Source organism: Marmota flaviventris, chromosome 8 (assembly GCF_047511675.1).
Source record: "Marmota flaviventris isolate mMarFla1 chromosome 8, mMarFla1.hap1, whole genome shotgun sequence".
In the NCBI taxonomy this organism is placed as follows: Eukaryota; Metazoa; Chordata; class Mammalia; order Rodentia; family Sciuridae; genus Marmota; species Marmota flaviventris.
This window is the reverse complement of record NC_092505.1, coordinates 63,698,420-63,713,317: the sequence shown is the minus strand read 5'-3', so window position 1 is coordinate 63,713,317 and position 14,898 is coordinate 63,698,420. Positions and strand designations below refer to the sequence as shown.

At 33.2% G+C, this 14,898-nt stretch overlaps 1 protein-coding gene across 15 annotated transcripts in view; it reads right to left on the bottom strand.

Annotated features, from left to right (window-relative positions):
* The window catches only part of Zbtb20 (zinc finger and BTB domain containing 20), an 806,989-nt gene that overhangs the window by 414,946 nt on the left and 377,145 nt on the right, over positions 1-14,898 (bottom strand). For 2 of the 15 annotated variants that reach the window (XM_071615324.1, XM_071615325.1), the window contains exon 1: positions 11,119-11,467. The exons of 11 other annotated variants lie outside the window; for them this stretch is intronic. The gene's annotated coding sequence lies outside the window, so the exon portion shown is untranslated. Of the gene's footprint in view, positions 1-11,118; positions 11,468-11,628; positions 11,681-14,898 lie in introns of those variants that run through there. 2 more of the 15 variants (XM_071615326.1, XM_071615327.1) reach the window with 2 other exon arrangements.

Here is a 14,898-nt window from a genome sequence, read left to right as displayed (position 1 = left end):
ATTTATTAGTTCAGCCAAGTGAAGATAAAGGGAATAAAGAAGTCATAAGTCTTCAATATTTTTCACAAACATGATCAATTCACACAAATGTTAAAATTTACCAAGCAAATAATTCCCTACTTTTGGAAATATATATATATTTTTCTTGTCAACAGTTCAGGGGAGTGGTGAGGGGATGGGACACATATGTAGAATTTTCCTACATATTTTTATAATACTATCTTATTACCTATACAATACTTGTGAAAAGAAAAGGTTACAAACAGCATGACAGGAAGTCAATTTTGAATAGATTCTAGAACAGAAAAATTTGACTTTATCTGCTAATCTTTTAGATCTCTTGTCAATTTTCACTTATATTTCCAGGACTCATTATTTTTTCTTTCTTTAGTTTGGTACTGGGTATTGAACTCAAGGGCACTTTACCACTGAGTTACAACCCCAGTCATTTTATATATATATATATATATATATATATATATATATATATATATATATATATATATATATATTTTTTTTTTTTTTTCTTTTTCTTTCTTTTTTTTTAATTTTGAGACTAGGTCTTGCTAAGTTGCCCAGGTTGGCTGTGAACTTGTTATCTTTCTGCTTCAGCCTCCTGAGTTGCTGGAATTAGAGGCATATGCCACTGTGCCTGACTCAGGATCCATATTTAAAGGGAAGAATAAAGGTTGAAGATATTTGGGATTAAGAGAAAGGTGAAAATACCTAGTAAAATTCAGATATGTAAAATATGATTTTTTTTGTTTAAACATACAGAATTTGTGGCAGTTCCACAGTGATTTTTCTTTTCTTATTTTGACACAATTTAAAAAGCATGAATTTTAGCTCAATTTCAGTCCACAGCATTTATTCAGTATTTCCCCTTTCCTCCTCCTTCTTCATGTTCTCTGTCCTCTTCTTTACTGATATTTCTGCTATTTACTATTAGAGTTTTTTTTTTTTTTATTGGCTCGTATCTTGTGGATATACATTATAGTGAGGTTCACTGTGGTATATTCATATATGTACATAGCAGTATTAGTTTAGATTCATTCCTCTCACAGTAATTTTTGATACATACACAAGAAAAGTTTTTGAAACTTCAAAAGGTGAAAGCGAAAAACATCTAGCTTACTTTAAATTTAGAGCAATAAAAAATAGGAAAGACAAATCAAAATTGGTAACTGTCAGAATCTGAGAGAAGGAAATTGAATATTCATTGTGACCAGAGGAAGGCTGAACATGAGAGATGCAGCCCAGGAAAAACATTCCTGATGTGTAATCCAAAAGCCGAACATCTCACAATAAAGATTTTATGGTTTTCTTTTCAGAAGACTATTTGAAGAAAGATTATCCCGGGGTTTTTGTTACAATTTCTTTCCTGTCTTTCTTTTCTTTCTGTTTTTAATTTGTCATAGTTAAAATTTCACTCTAAATTCCATAGAAATTTCAGGACACAAATGAAGTAAACAGTAGTGACAAAATTACAAACTATGGTAATTTATACAAACTCCCAGTCCTCGTTCAAAGCAAAGCTCTTGGGATCTGGAGTGCCAACTGGTGAATTCAATGGTGCAAATGAAGAAAGGCAAAGCAGGACCAAGCACTATCATGGAAAAATACTCCCGATTTGAAGGACAGTCTCATCACTGCTTTACTCTTTGTGACAACAACTGCTGAGTGATATGTCCCTTTTCTCAATCACCCTGAAGAAAAAACAATGATTCTATTTTTTTTGGCATGTGTTTTCTAAACTATAAAGTGCTATATAAAATGGTATTAATGCCCCATAAGAGAAACACATAGGTTGATGCTGAATGGATTAAAAATGTATTGTGTTCACTTTTAAAAAGTAGTGAACAATTATAATAATTATAGTTCTTCATAAAATTTGATGGGAAAAAAGGTCTACAGGGTGCATTTGCTGAGAATCATGAGAATTTAGTTTTGGAAAAAAAAGATGGAGACAAATGATAGGAGGCTCTTGTAAGAAGGAAGAAACCCTTGGTTTAGGAACCACTCATTTCAAGTCCCAGTTTCTTCAAAATTTGTAAACACGTTCCCTGAAACCAAAGGGAGAAGCAAAGGAAGTTGCCGATTGTCATCTGGAGATCTAGTGAATCCAAAGCTGTGGATTCATAGTTCAACAAAATGACAGCACAATAAAATCTCACCATCATTTTGTTTTCTTTATTGAAATGGGCTATGCTCCTTACTAAATTGTATCCCAAACTCCCCACAGCAAATAATGTAAATCCATAACCAGATGTAGGCCTATAGTAATGGAGAAAAGAAAATCTTTAGAGTCTTAGAACTTTGGCATCCACCATTTAACAAGTCGCATAACTTCTATAGGTAAAGATTTTCTGATATATTAAATGAAGATAATAGTAACTATTTCACTGGATTGTCTTAAGAATAAAATATAAAACTCTTGCCAAAGAGAGGTCATTCAACAAATGTCAGCCAAATCACCACATGTAGTAAAATCCAAATGAAAAATATTTAGCCAGGACTGTTAACTTGTGAGGTAGATTGGATATCCATGCTACAAAATCCATTAAGGCTAAATAATTTGGTCATTTCAGTAACAGTCTTTAGAGATTTTTTTTTTGAATGACATTTCCCAAAGGTCAAGCTAGCTTATGGTTATATGGAATTACTACATTTAAAAGGAAGCTTTATTCGGTTCATAAAATAAATCTGGTTCCCCAAACCCAGGATCATAAAGACCTTCTACCATAAAGGATAAGAGTGACATTTGAAAAAACAGACTTTAAAGAACTGTAGTAGGAAATGAATGCAAATTATCAGGATGACAGCAAGTGCCCCAAGTCAAAGCCACATGGAGAAGAAATATGTCCTATACAAACAGCCTGCAGATCAAGAAGAATGGAATGACACTTTAAACACTCAAGAGAAATGGAAGAGTAAAGAGAAATATAGAGCTGAATAAGAATATTGGTTAAAAGTATTAAAAGCTTGGACTTTATAGTGAAAAGTAAAAAAAAAAAAGTGATTCAAGAATACACATCTGTGGGGAGAAAAGCAAGAACAGAATTCCTAGGCACTGAGAAGCATTTAGGAATAAAATTCTTAAATAATATATTACAAGGTGGTGCTAGCTACAGAAAATACAAATATTGATGGGTTAAATCAGGACTGAGGAAATATGAAGCCAAATATGGGCAGCTCTGACGGGAAAAAAATAGGCAGCTTGGTATTCAACTGTCATCACAATTCATTTGTGTTTCACATCCCACTGTTTGTGACATTAACAGAATTTCGAATTTAGCAATGAACTATTTTTATATTGTGAATCTCTGCAGCCATTTTCCATATGTAGCTACAATTCCAACTAGCAATAATAGCCTTTGATCTTTAAAATGCTTCCAATTAATACTATTCAAATTAGAGGTCACCTAAGAGTTTTCCAAGTTAATTCCCTTTTCTTACTATTTGAAGTAGAGTGTGGTCCCTGTTATTTATTTGCTTTAATTCCATATTATTTGGCCATTTTGGTAACAAATCCTTGGGCCATCTTTGCTTTTATTGTCATTTTTCAAAAGATTAAGTTAGTTTTGGATTTCTGGATTGCATTTTCATTTAACTAGAATAATTAAAGCAATCTTTTCATGCAGGCATTTAAATAGATCAAATTTATATACACACTTCACTTCCTACTGTGTGTCAAACATTAAGCAATTTCAAGTGTCATTATTTACATACTCATATATATTAATGAGCTTATGGTCATTGTACACAGGGCTTTTGTGTTGTATTGTTGTGGTTACTGCTGTTGGTAACAAATATCATTTATTGAGTATTATATACCAAGAACCCTACTAGGGGCCATACACATACAACAATGAAAATATTATTGATCCATTTTCCATTTCAGGACTTAAACACACACATACATACACACCAACTTGTCTATGCTTATGTAATTTGTAAATGGCAGAGCAGATAACCAAACATGGAGCTTACTCTACGTAATTAGCGTCCATGCATTTCTCATGATATAGTTGTGCTTTCAATACCAATGTAAAGCTGCAATTCTGAAAAGTTAACAGAATGTGTTGTCAATTGCTTTTTAAAAATACATCGTTATGGGCTGGGGTTGTGGCTCAGAGGTACAGCGCTTGCCTCGCACGTGTGAGGCACTGGGTTTGATTCTCAGCACTGCATATAAATAAGTAAATGAAATAGAGGTCCATCAACAACTAAAAAATATTTTAAAAAATATTTTAAAAATGTAAGTCAATTTAATAAACTAGTATGTGGCACCTGCTAGGTTAGTGATCTTCGACTATCATGAACAAGACACAGATCTGAAATTGAAACTTTTCCTAAGATGTTCTCCCTAGATAAAATTATATTTCTAAACTATCTCATCATCAATGTATAATTAAAGGTGTGGCACTATCTGAAAAACATTGGGCTTTGGATTTAAAAGTTTCTTTTAATATAACAAACTTAGTTAATCGTGGATTGTTGAAACAAAATCTGTGACATGAAGGGCATTTAAGTCAGATTTAGACATCGTTTTTACCAAGAAACACAAATGTAGTCTGCAAAATATCATTAATATACTGAGATAAATCACATTATAATTTTCATCTATAAAATGAAGATTCTTAATATGTATTGCAAAGACAATATCTCTGACCCATCCTTAGTAGAAAATGTGTTTTGAATTGTTTTGTCAGTAGTAATAATGGAGTTGTACTGGACAAAATATATTTTCAACAAGTTTCCCTGGTAATAAAGTAATTGTAATAGTCATAATCAAAATAGTAATCACAGTAGTAATGATGACATTTATTGAATATTTTGCTATCCACCAAGTACTATGATTAACACTTATATGTATGCACTGTTTTATTCATTTCTCAAAATATTGCACAGTAAGTACTATTAATAATCTAATTTTATAAAGAGATACACTGAAACGTGGAAGCCCAATAATTTGTCCAAGATCACAGATAGAAAAGAAGTATAACCAGGATTTGACCCCAAGGAGTGTGACTCTCATATCTACTCTTGTGACAGGTGTTATGATGTTTGCTCAGAATACTGCATTCCTATTCTTCAATCTACATCAGTGGAGTTGGGGCCTATGTAGTTTGAAGCCCAAATCTGAAGACAGCTTAACTCAAAAGTTTGAGTCACTGCTATTCATATTTTCTGCCAATTAAAATGCTCCCTTCTGAGAAGCACTGTCTGGCTGGCTAAACCCTAGAACATAATACATGCTTAAAAAAAAGTGTCTGATGAATGTTAACAATGGTTTTGCTAAGCAGTGAGTTAACAAGTAATCCTCCACCCCTTTTAAAAATATGTTTTCCTAATGACTAAAATATTTTCACCATGGTTATATATTACTTTGTTGATCAAGGGAAAAATTAGAACTTTACTTCAAAAAGAATTCTTTTTGTTTTGTTTTACTATTAGGTTGTTAGTTTCACTTTAAATTTGCCCTGGGAAGCCTTTCCTGTTGCTCTGTTGGCTAGCCCTTTCTGGCTTCCATGTAACCTTATCAAAGCCATATACTATAGTTAATTATCAGTCTTCTCTATCATAGGTTAAGTCCCATGAAGACTGCATAAATTACCTCTAAGACCTCTTTGTGTCCTGCATGTCCACCACTCAGTTCAGTGAAAAAACCCAGAACACAAATTCACTAGAACAAGCAAAAGATGAAGAAAAATCTTATAGGCAACTATGCATGCCTTGTTGTCCTCCAAGGTAACTTGTGTCTTTCCGTTATATTATCTTCAGGTCCCCATGATAAGGAGCTTCGAAATACCACAGTGTCCTGAATTGACTGGTCTATATTTGGAGGTCATTACTGTTGGGTAAAGGAATGTATATATTTTTATATATATACACACACACACACACAGGAAACATGTTTCAAAAATGAAGTACATCATTTTTATACTTATATTATTTTGTTTTTATTTAGTAATCTTATTCCCATTATACTATCAATATCATGAAACTAGAAACTTTATTTTGCTACTGCATTCTTACTTCCTTGAAGAATTATAGCATAAATTCTCAATTAGTATATATTGAAAAGAAAAAAAAGGAAGGTAAAATATATAGAAGTTCTCACAATATTTCTTATATTCTGGAAATTAATTGCTTCATATATAATATATCCCTGTTATCCTGTCAGTACCAAATTTCTTGCACTTCTATAACCTGTGGAACACAGTTCCAAGTAAGATGCTTGGGCCCCTGCATACTGTGCCTCATCTGCCAACTAGAAAGGATGCCACCATTTAGGCTACATACAGCATTTCCTATAGACCAGCCATCAGAGGGGCAAGGGAAAGAAACATGTAAATCCTCATAATGCCTAGAGCACCCAGATATTTCTCTTTTCTTCTCAGAAAGGACCCTGGTAATACACCACTGATGGATGATGGGAGAAATGGAATTAGAAGGTTCCATGACACTTCCCATTCCAGCTTTTGGGGATAGAGTCTCCCATTGGGGAAATGGAATTTCTTATGTTTTGCACCTTCCACATTGTAGTAGTGAACTACAATATATACTGCTATCAAATGTATACTTGTGGTGATATATGGAACCTTAAATTTTACTTAAAGAGATTATGTGGCAATTCATAGTTATTCTAATTTAGATAATATCCCAGCAATAAAATTGTCTTACTTATGAGTTTATTAAAACAAGGAACGGGTACTCTTTATTTATCTTTGTAGTTCTAGTACCCAGATCCAACATATAACTTAGAAAATAATAATTTTCAGTAAATGATCGGTAGAACAATTAAGAAATATTTTTATAAAATGGCGAGATGTGGCTTGAAGAGTTCAAACAAATTTAGAATACTTTGCTAAGCTAGATTATTCTGTTTTTATTAGCAGCGATCACAATATATTATTGAATATGCATTAGTGTTTTACTTAGTGTTTATATAATGAACCCTCACCAACTGTGGGAGGGAAATCCTACTGTCTTACATTCATGTACTAGATATTTTAAGTCACAATTTAAAAACACTGGTTTTCAAAGTTTGGTGTATACAAATAGCAGGAGTAGTTTCTAAACTGCAAATCCCTAGGTTCAATCCTCAAGGATTTGGATTCAGAAGTTCTCAAAAGGGCTCCAAAAATTTTTATTTTAATAAGTGCCCTAGTAATCCTGATACAGGTGGTCCTTGCACTACTTATTATGGAATAGACTACTTATTATGGATTAGATAATGTAGAAAAAAATATTTATGCTTCACTTTTTCAATGTGGAAGAGAATATTATTCTATTAATGTGACTTAACCAAAAAATTACCCCTGAAAAGACTAGGCAGTATGCTAAGACTTCTGAAAATGAAGCAAGGCAGATGCAAGGGTGATAAATATTAAATATTATTATGAGAAAGGACTCTTTTTAAAACTTCAAAAAGACTGACAGTATGCTTGAAATAAAAGTGGAATAAGAATGGCAGCAACACAACAATCTTTTGTGTACAACTCAGGAAAGTAATGTTGATTTGAGAATTTTATTTGATAAAATGTGTTTTACTAGTTATTATAAAAGTGGGGGCCTTCTAAATCTTTGATTTGCTATTATAATGTATATATTTATATGAAGTAGTTTTGAAAATTACCCCTTCACTTAACTCCTTATTTTTCATAATATCTTGGTCTTGTCAACAGTTTTAACACATATTTTTTTCTTTTTATTCTTCTTCTTGTTCTTCCCCCCACCGCCTCCGAAGTGTATGCCCTAGGATTAGAAAGGGATTGCTCTAGTCTACTCCTATATTCACATGCCATGGAAGGTGGTGTTTCTGTGTCTGACCTGACCTTTAGGTCTCTAAAGCCTATAATTATTTTCAATGGGAGTTGTCTTAATATCTTAGCACAGACTTCCCCAAAATTCAGAGTCTATCATTTTTCAAGAGCTTTAGTGATGAATGATGGAAATTATTTTATTATTCTTAGGGATGTTGTAAATTGCATGACTTATCATGATTTTCTTTTTGACTTGGCTGTAAGAAAGTCTAAGGCAACTCTTTATTGAACATAGTGTGTGTGCTGACCTCATTCTTGATTGCATTTTTATATCTTTTTTAAAAATATTTATTTTTTAGGTGTAAATGGACACAACACAATGCCTTTATTTTTATGTGGTGCTGAGGATCAAACCCGGGTTCCGCCTGTACTAGGCGAGCGCTCTACCACAATCCCAGCCCCACATTTTTATATCTTTATCCTGGCTTATTGCTTTGTTTTATTTTATCTTCACTACCTACTTACTTCCAATTCACGTATTTTCCTTTTTTATCTGTTTATTTTTCTTTGTCAGCCATTTTAATGCTTTCTTGAAATAGGGTGTCAGAAATAACTCTACCCCCATAAAAAAGGTGTGTGCATGCATGCACATTTGATATATATATCTCATACACATCCCAAATAAAAAATTAAAACTAACGTTATAAAATAAAAGAGATATAGTTTTGGGGCTAACACATTATAGATTCACCTGATTATTTATAGCATTGTAATTCATGGCAGAACAAAATTAAAATACCATCATGAGAAGATCCATAGGCAATCCAACCCAGGCATTCACAGTACCAAATAATTTTGACATCTTTTAATTCTGAAAATCAACTGTAGCTATTTAAAATCTTTGTTTTCAAAATCTCTATATTAAAAAATTCTTGTCTTAATCAATCTATCAAAATGTATAATTCTGAAAATATTTATTTATTACAAATTATCTATACATGATACATATTTTTTTTTACTTAGAATCTTCAAACCAAACACATCAGTTCTTAGTTTGCTATTTTCTTTCAATCAAATAATTTTCACTAAGCAACAAAAACTGATGTCATCTAAATACTGAAAACTTACATTGTGTTTGAGTTTGTCTAGTTTCTGCATTTTCTTCTGATAATGAACCAGCCAGTCTCAGGACAATTCTAGTAAAACCCAGATAAGATAGAATAATCCTCCTAGGCACTAGACACCTTATATATAATAATCATCTTGAATTGTTCTCAAATTACCATTCTGGGGCTGAAATGTTACTATTTGGGACCTAAATATGATTTTTGTTCTTTTACTAATTTCTGAATTGCATATCCTTCCAGATACCAAAGGAATATAGTAGTGCCACCTCGGAATAATGCCAATTTGCCCTTGTTATTTGTTTTCTGTGACCCTCCCCCACCAGTCTGGGCAACCAATAGCCAATTCATATTTCCATTACATCACAGTTGGATTACAGAAGTGCTCTTTACTCTGGCTTCTGCATGTCTTTTGCAACTCATTTGTAGATAGTCCAGAAGCTAGCAGCTGGACTTCATTTTTGTTCCAACAGTCACCATTTTATTATGTTTCCCTAAGTCACTGTGAGTTTCACTGATGACAAGTCCAAAACCCTAAAAAGTATTTAGATATAATGGGTTAAATTAGAGAGAAAGGATTACCATTAACTTGCCATAGATTCATGTCACTCAACTATCCATTGCCATTTATTCCCTATATATCAAAAAGGGTAATGATACTATTCTCCCACAGACGACACATAAACTACATTGCAAAAGTAAGTGACTGAAAAATATGTTTTAAAATCACAGTGCTGTGTTCTTAAAATCTTTCATAGGACTTTGTTCAGTGTTTGAGCCTTTCCAAGTTCTCATAATTCTGTGGTATTCATAATAAAGCAGGCAGATGGTTTAGTCTCTGAACATATGCTTTAAATGCCCCTTTTGCTATTTCAAAATAATGGACCAAATTTTGCCCTCACATAGTCACAAAAACCTTTAAGAAGGCTTGCCTCTTGAAATTTGAGGACAGAATGTAATCCAGTGGGAATTAAACCTTTAAAAATATATTTTCTAAACTTTCTTTGGAGCTCTATTCTACATACTAAGACAGACTTATTTAATCAAATAAAATAGAGTAAGGAGAAACTACTAACTCCTACAATATTGTATGGTTCAAAGGATAGATTAGTAGGCAAAATATGTTTTATTTACTTATATTTTAAAATTCTGATTTTTAAAACCTTATGAGAGTCACCTAACTTAATTCTGTGATTGTCCAATTTTCCATTTTTATTATGATTCCTATTTTTTATTACTATCATGTAGATGTTTTATTGTTAAAGTACTTTGCAATTATTAATTAGTTAATTTAGTGTAAATTATGTTTATGCCTTTGTTTTAAATAGATGCTATTCATAGTTAATACAACCCTAACATGTTATTTCACCAGCCAATTATTCTCATTTCAAAAATAGTTTGTTATTGATAAATGCACATTTTCTAGGTTTTCACAGAATATGTAATTCATCCTCAGAGGATATTTGTATTTTGATAATGTTCTTCACATAACCTAACTGTACTTATAAAAGTATCTCTGTTTCTTAATGTCTACATTTTATACATGAGCCTTCATTTCCATACTCATATTTTTCTATGTATTTAAATTTAGTTTTGAAAAAGCCTCTAAACTAGTCTCTCCCATTTTAGAATACCCACAAACTCAGTATTCTGATCAACATTTTAGATAAAAAGACCACACAAACAACAGTAAGGACACTAGCTATTAAAGAGCCAGAAGTTTAAGTAACTATTCTAAAACTTTAATGCCTCTTTACAAATTGTTAACAAGGACTAGCTTCGTACTGGTGTAAAACAGTGTTTACTTTTAAAAATAAATGCATTAGTTGTACCCAAATGTGTTTGAGACACTTAAGACGCATCATAACCAACAATGTTAAAAATACAGATCTTAAAGCAAGTGACCATTTTTACATATTAACACAAATATCGCTGAGAAAAGTTGAAAACTATTATTGAAAAAAAAGTTGAAAGCTATTACATATTCTTCAACTGATAAATAACTTTTAAGAAAAACCTCTCTCCTTCTCATGTCTCTAACTTTCACAATAAATGCAGCACTGAAACTAAATTTTCAACTTAGAAATATGCTGAGCAGTATTCCAATAAACAAGTTGATTAAAAAAAAAAAAACAACTCACTAGACTAACAGTCATGCTTTCCCCCTGTCTTTCCCCTGCTTCCCCTTGTTCTTTCACTTTCCATGCACACACAATCACACTTACCTGCACAAGTCTGAAACATCAGTCTATGTATTTTTTTTGAAATGTACTCTGTACCGATGCATTTTTCTGTGTTTCTTTCTAACCCTCGGGAATGTTAAGAATTTAGGAAGAGAGCCACAGCTTAAGAGAGCAATTATTTGCCAGTAAATACTCAATTTGCTTGTCCTGTGATTTTTCTTCTAACTTGCATATTCAATAATCCGTCCCTGACTGCGTCACGAACACAAAAAGTCTTTTCTCCAAAGGAGAACACTTTCGCCAATCAACCTTCAGCCATGCCAGGGCACAGCTCGTCAGGGTGATTTGTTAGCTTTAATTAATAATTCCTCATGCTGGCCATTTTCACAAATAACACAGTGAGACTGGGACGCTGGATGGCTATGATTCAGGCTGATAAAAATACAGTGGAAAGGGGGTGGGGAGGGTGTGGGGGAATTCAGACGCCGTTTATAAACACCTCTAATCATACTCTTTCAGTTTACAATATAAAGGACATCGCAGCTGAATTACCACGTTATGTCCACCAATTTGTCTTCAGATGGAAGCCATATGTCCTCCACTTTATCTTCTGGGGCCTCCCTGGTGCCAACACCGTCACTGGGCAGAAAACATTTACAAAAGAGGTCTCTAGCCTCTGGATTGCAAAAGTTTATTGCAGAGTGAAGTTGAGAAATCAGACATATACGACACTTCTCAGTGAGCTTGTGTAACAGTCTGGAAACACAGAAGTAGGGGTTGTGAGTGTCAGATTTTTCTCTTATGCTGCTGTTCCATACTGGACATTTCACTAAGCCTTTAAAAAAAGTCTCAAACCTCATCCTCAAAATAATGAGTAACAATGTCTCATTTGTTCAGGCATTCCACAAACATTTACTGACACCTACCTATATGGCACATACTATATTAAAGGCTGAAAATTTTAACTGAAAGTAAGACTTTTTCTGTTAATTGACACAATCCATCCACTTTTTAAAAAAATCTATAGATTATGTGCTTGAACAAAACCACCAAACAGGTAGTGTGTAAACAAATATAAAGATTCATAACACTTTCTGTGTGATTCAACCAATCAGTAATCAACAGCACACTTGAGTCCACTGTGCAAAGGAGACTGTCAAGAGTGAAAACAAAGAACAAAAACAAGTAGGAAATTTGTTTTTCCAAAGATTAGAAAATGTTCCTCAAAGTGTCTAGCACACTCAGAAGCATGTTAATATGTTCAGAGACATTTTACAAAAAGTTTTCAAGCACCTGAGAAATATGTAAAGACTAAGAAATTGTATACATCTCCCTGATCACATGTGTATGTGATTGAAAATTTATTAATGTATTGGATACATATTTATTGAGCACCTACTCTACCTCAGGAACTGAATAATACTAAGTATGAAGAGAGGCATAATGCATGGCTTGTCTTCAGGAAGTTCACAATTTAATCACTATCCTTGAAAAGAAAAAATTACTAACATAGCAAAGCAAGGGCAAAGACATGAATATGCATGAAAGCATGAAATTGGGCTCCTAGAAGTGATGTATGAACTATTTATAAAGTAAAGCAAAAGCTCTCGTGGTAGGGAGAATATTCTAGGGAGAGGCAAACCTTTGAACCCTTTCTAAAACTATTACTAGAATCAGATTACAAATTCTAGGAAGTAGGGGTGGGGTTAATGCATGATAATTTCAGATAAATATTTCAGATGGTATATATTTCAGGACCTAAAAACAAGTTTATTAAGGAAAAAAATGCCTCCCAAAACTATGTCTTAACATCATTGGAAAAGTATGTTGCATCACATCACGAGTGCTGGCACAAATAGTGACATACATTGTCTTTTTCACTTTCAGTATGTTTCTGTTGTCTCAGACAAATAGGAAGCATGCAGGATACACTCTGCCTTTTTTATGTTTTCCAGTCATTTATCTTCTTTTTACCATGTGCATACTTGTATAGCTTCTTTTTTTCATAGCACCATAAGATAAATCATATCTGTTTGACTATTAAAAGAAGCAGAAAATCGATGTCTATTTAGTGGTCACACATATATCTTGAGCCAGAGAACACTATGCAGTACTAAGGGTGCAAATGATAAGCAAGGAAAGAAATGATACCCCTAAATTCCCAAAAAGTCTCTTTAAAGCCAGAAAATACTCTTGGAAAGTGAATACAGCTCTTAATCATATTAAACATTGTGGTGCATATTATATTCAAAGTATGATGCAGCAGGCAGAATACTGTACTTACCTTAGATTGGTCACACCAAGCCATTTAAATAATTTATATACTTCATTAACCCATTCAATATATATTTATTTAGCTCCTGCTATTTAGTAAGTACTTATCAATAATTATATTTTTTATTCCTGTAATGCTCATGTTAACTATTATTAATAGCTAACACTTTTTGAATGCTTACTAGATGCTATATACTATCTCATTTAATCCTCATAGTGACATTATTAGGCAGGTATTATTACCATTTGCATTTAATAGATTATGAAAGTTACAAGTAGGAAAGATGAATATGCAGTGTGTAGATTCATTTTAAATAATGAGACACTACAACTAATACCGTCCCAAAGCCAGTTTCCTTACATTATACTTACATAGTCACACATAATATTTATGTTATTATTTTTAATTTATGAAAATTCAGGTGGTTTGAGATTATTTTGAGAGTTAAGCTAAACACCTGTATCTCATAAGAGCTGTGTCTCACAAAATATGTCTGGGAAATAATGTCACATGGTGTCAACCGGCCAGTAGGCTATGTTGGGAGACAAGCTGACAACTAGCTTGGGCTATGCATATTTTTAGGTGACAAAAACTAGCACCAGACAATCACATGCTATGGCAGTCCCCTTTCTCCTTATTCAAACTAAAAGACTTTTCAAAGGCAATTCAGAATCCACATTGTCAGAAGCAGAATTAATATGTTTTAAAAAGAGGAGAGGGAGGCCAGATGCAGTGGAGCATGCCTATAATCTCCATGACCTGGGAGACTGAGGCAGCAGGATTTCACGTTTGAGGTCAGCCACAGCAACTGAGCAAGACCTTCAGCAATTTAGTGAAACTCTCTCTCAAAATAAAAATTCTAAAAAGGACTGGGGATGTAGCTCATTGGTAAAGTGTCCCTGGGTTCAATCCCTAATGCCAAAAAAAAAAAAAAAAAATATGAGGAAAGGGGGAATCTGAGTCAGAAGAGGTAGCTTTGTCACTTACTAGCTGTAGGACCAGGGTCAAATTAATTAGGTTCTCTGAGGCTTAATTTTCTTCTCTCTAAAATGGCTTGTTGTGAAGATTAATGTGAAGACTAAAGGAGTTAGCATTTTAAAGGTGCACAGAATCTAGCCCATGCCAGAAGAGGTGTGCAATATATGGCATTTAAAGCATGCAGAGTTAAAGCTTAACACATATGGCCAAGATTTACTATTTCTGAACCAAATGACTATCTACACCTGCCTTCAATAATAAATGTAAATAAGTCTTAAATAAAGCAAATTAGACTTGGTAGTCTGGTCAGTTTTCCTTTGAGGAGGGTTAATAGTATGCCTGGAATGGTTATGCTCAAGAAGACAGAGCTGATGGACAAAACAGAGATATACAGCATAGGAATTATCAGTTAATAATAAACAGATTCTTACTTTTAAAGTAACTGATACAATGTTGGACTTTATTTAAAGGAGATGGAAAAGATCTTTTGGAATTCACTGGAGAGGCCACCACACAGGACTAGCTTAATGTTCTCCTCAAGTAATCCCTGCTGTAACTTGGCTGCTAAC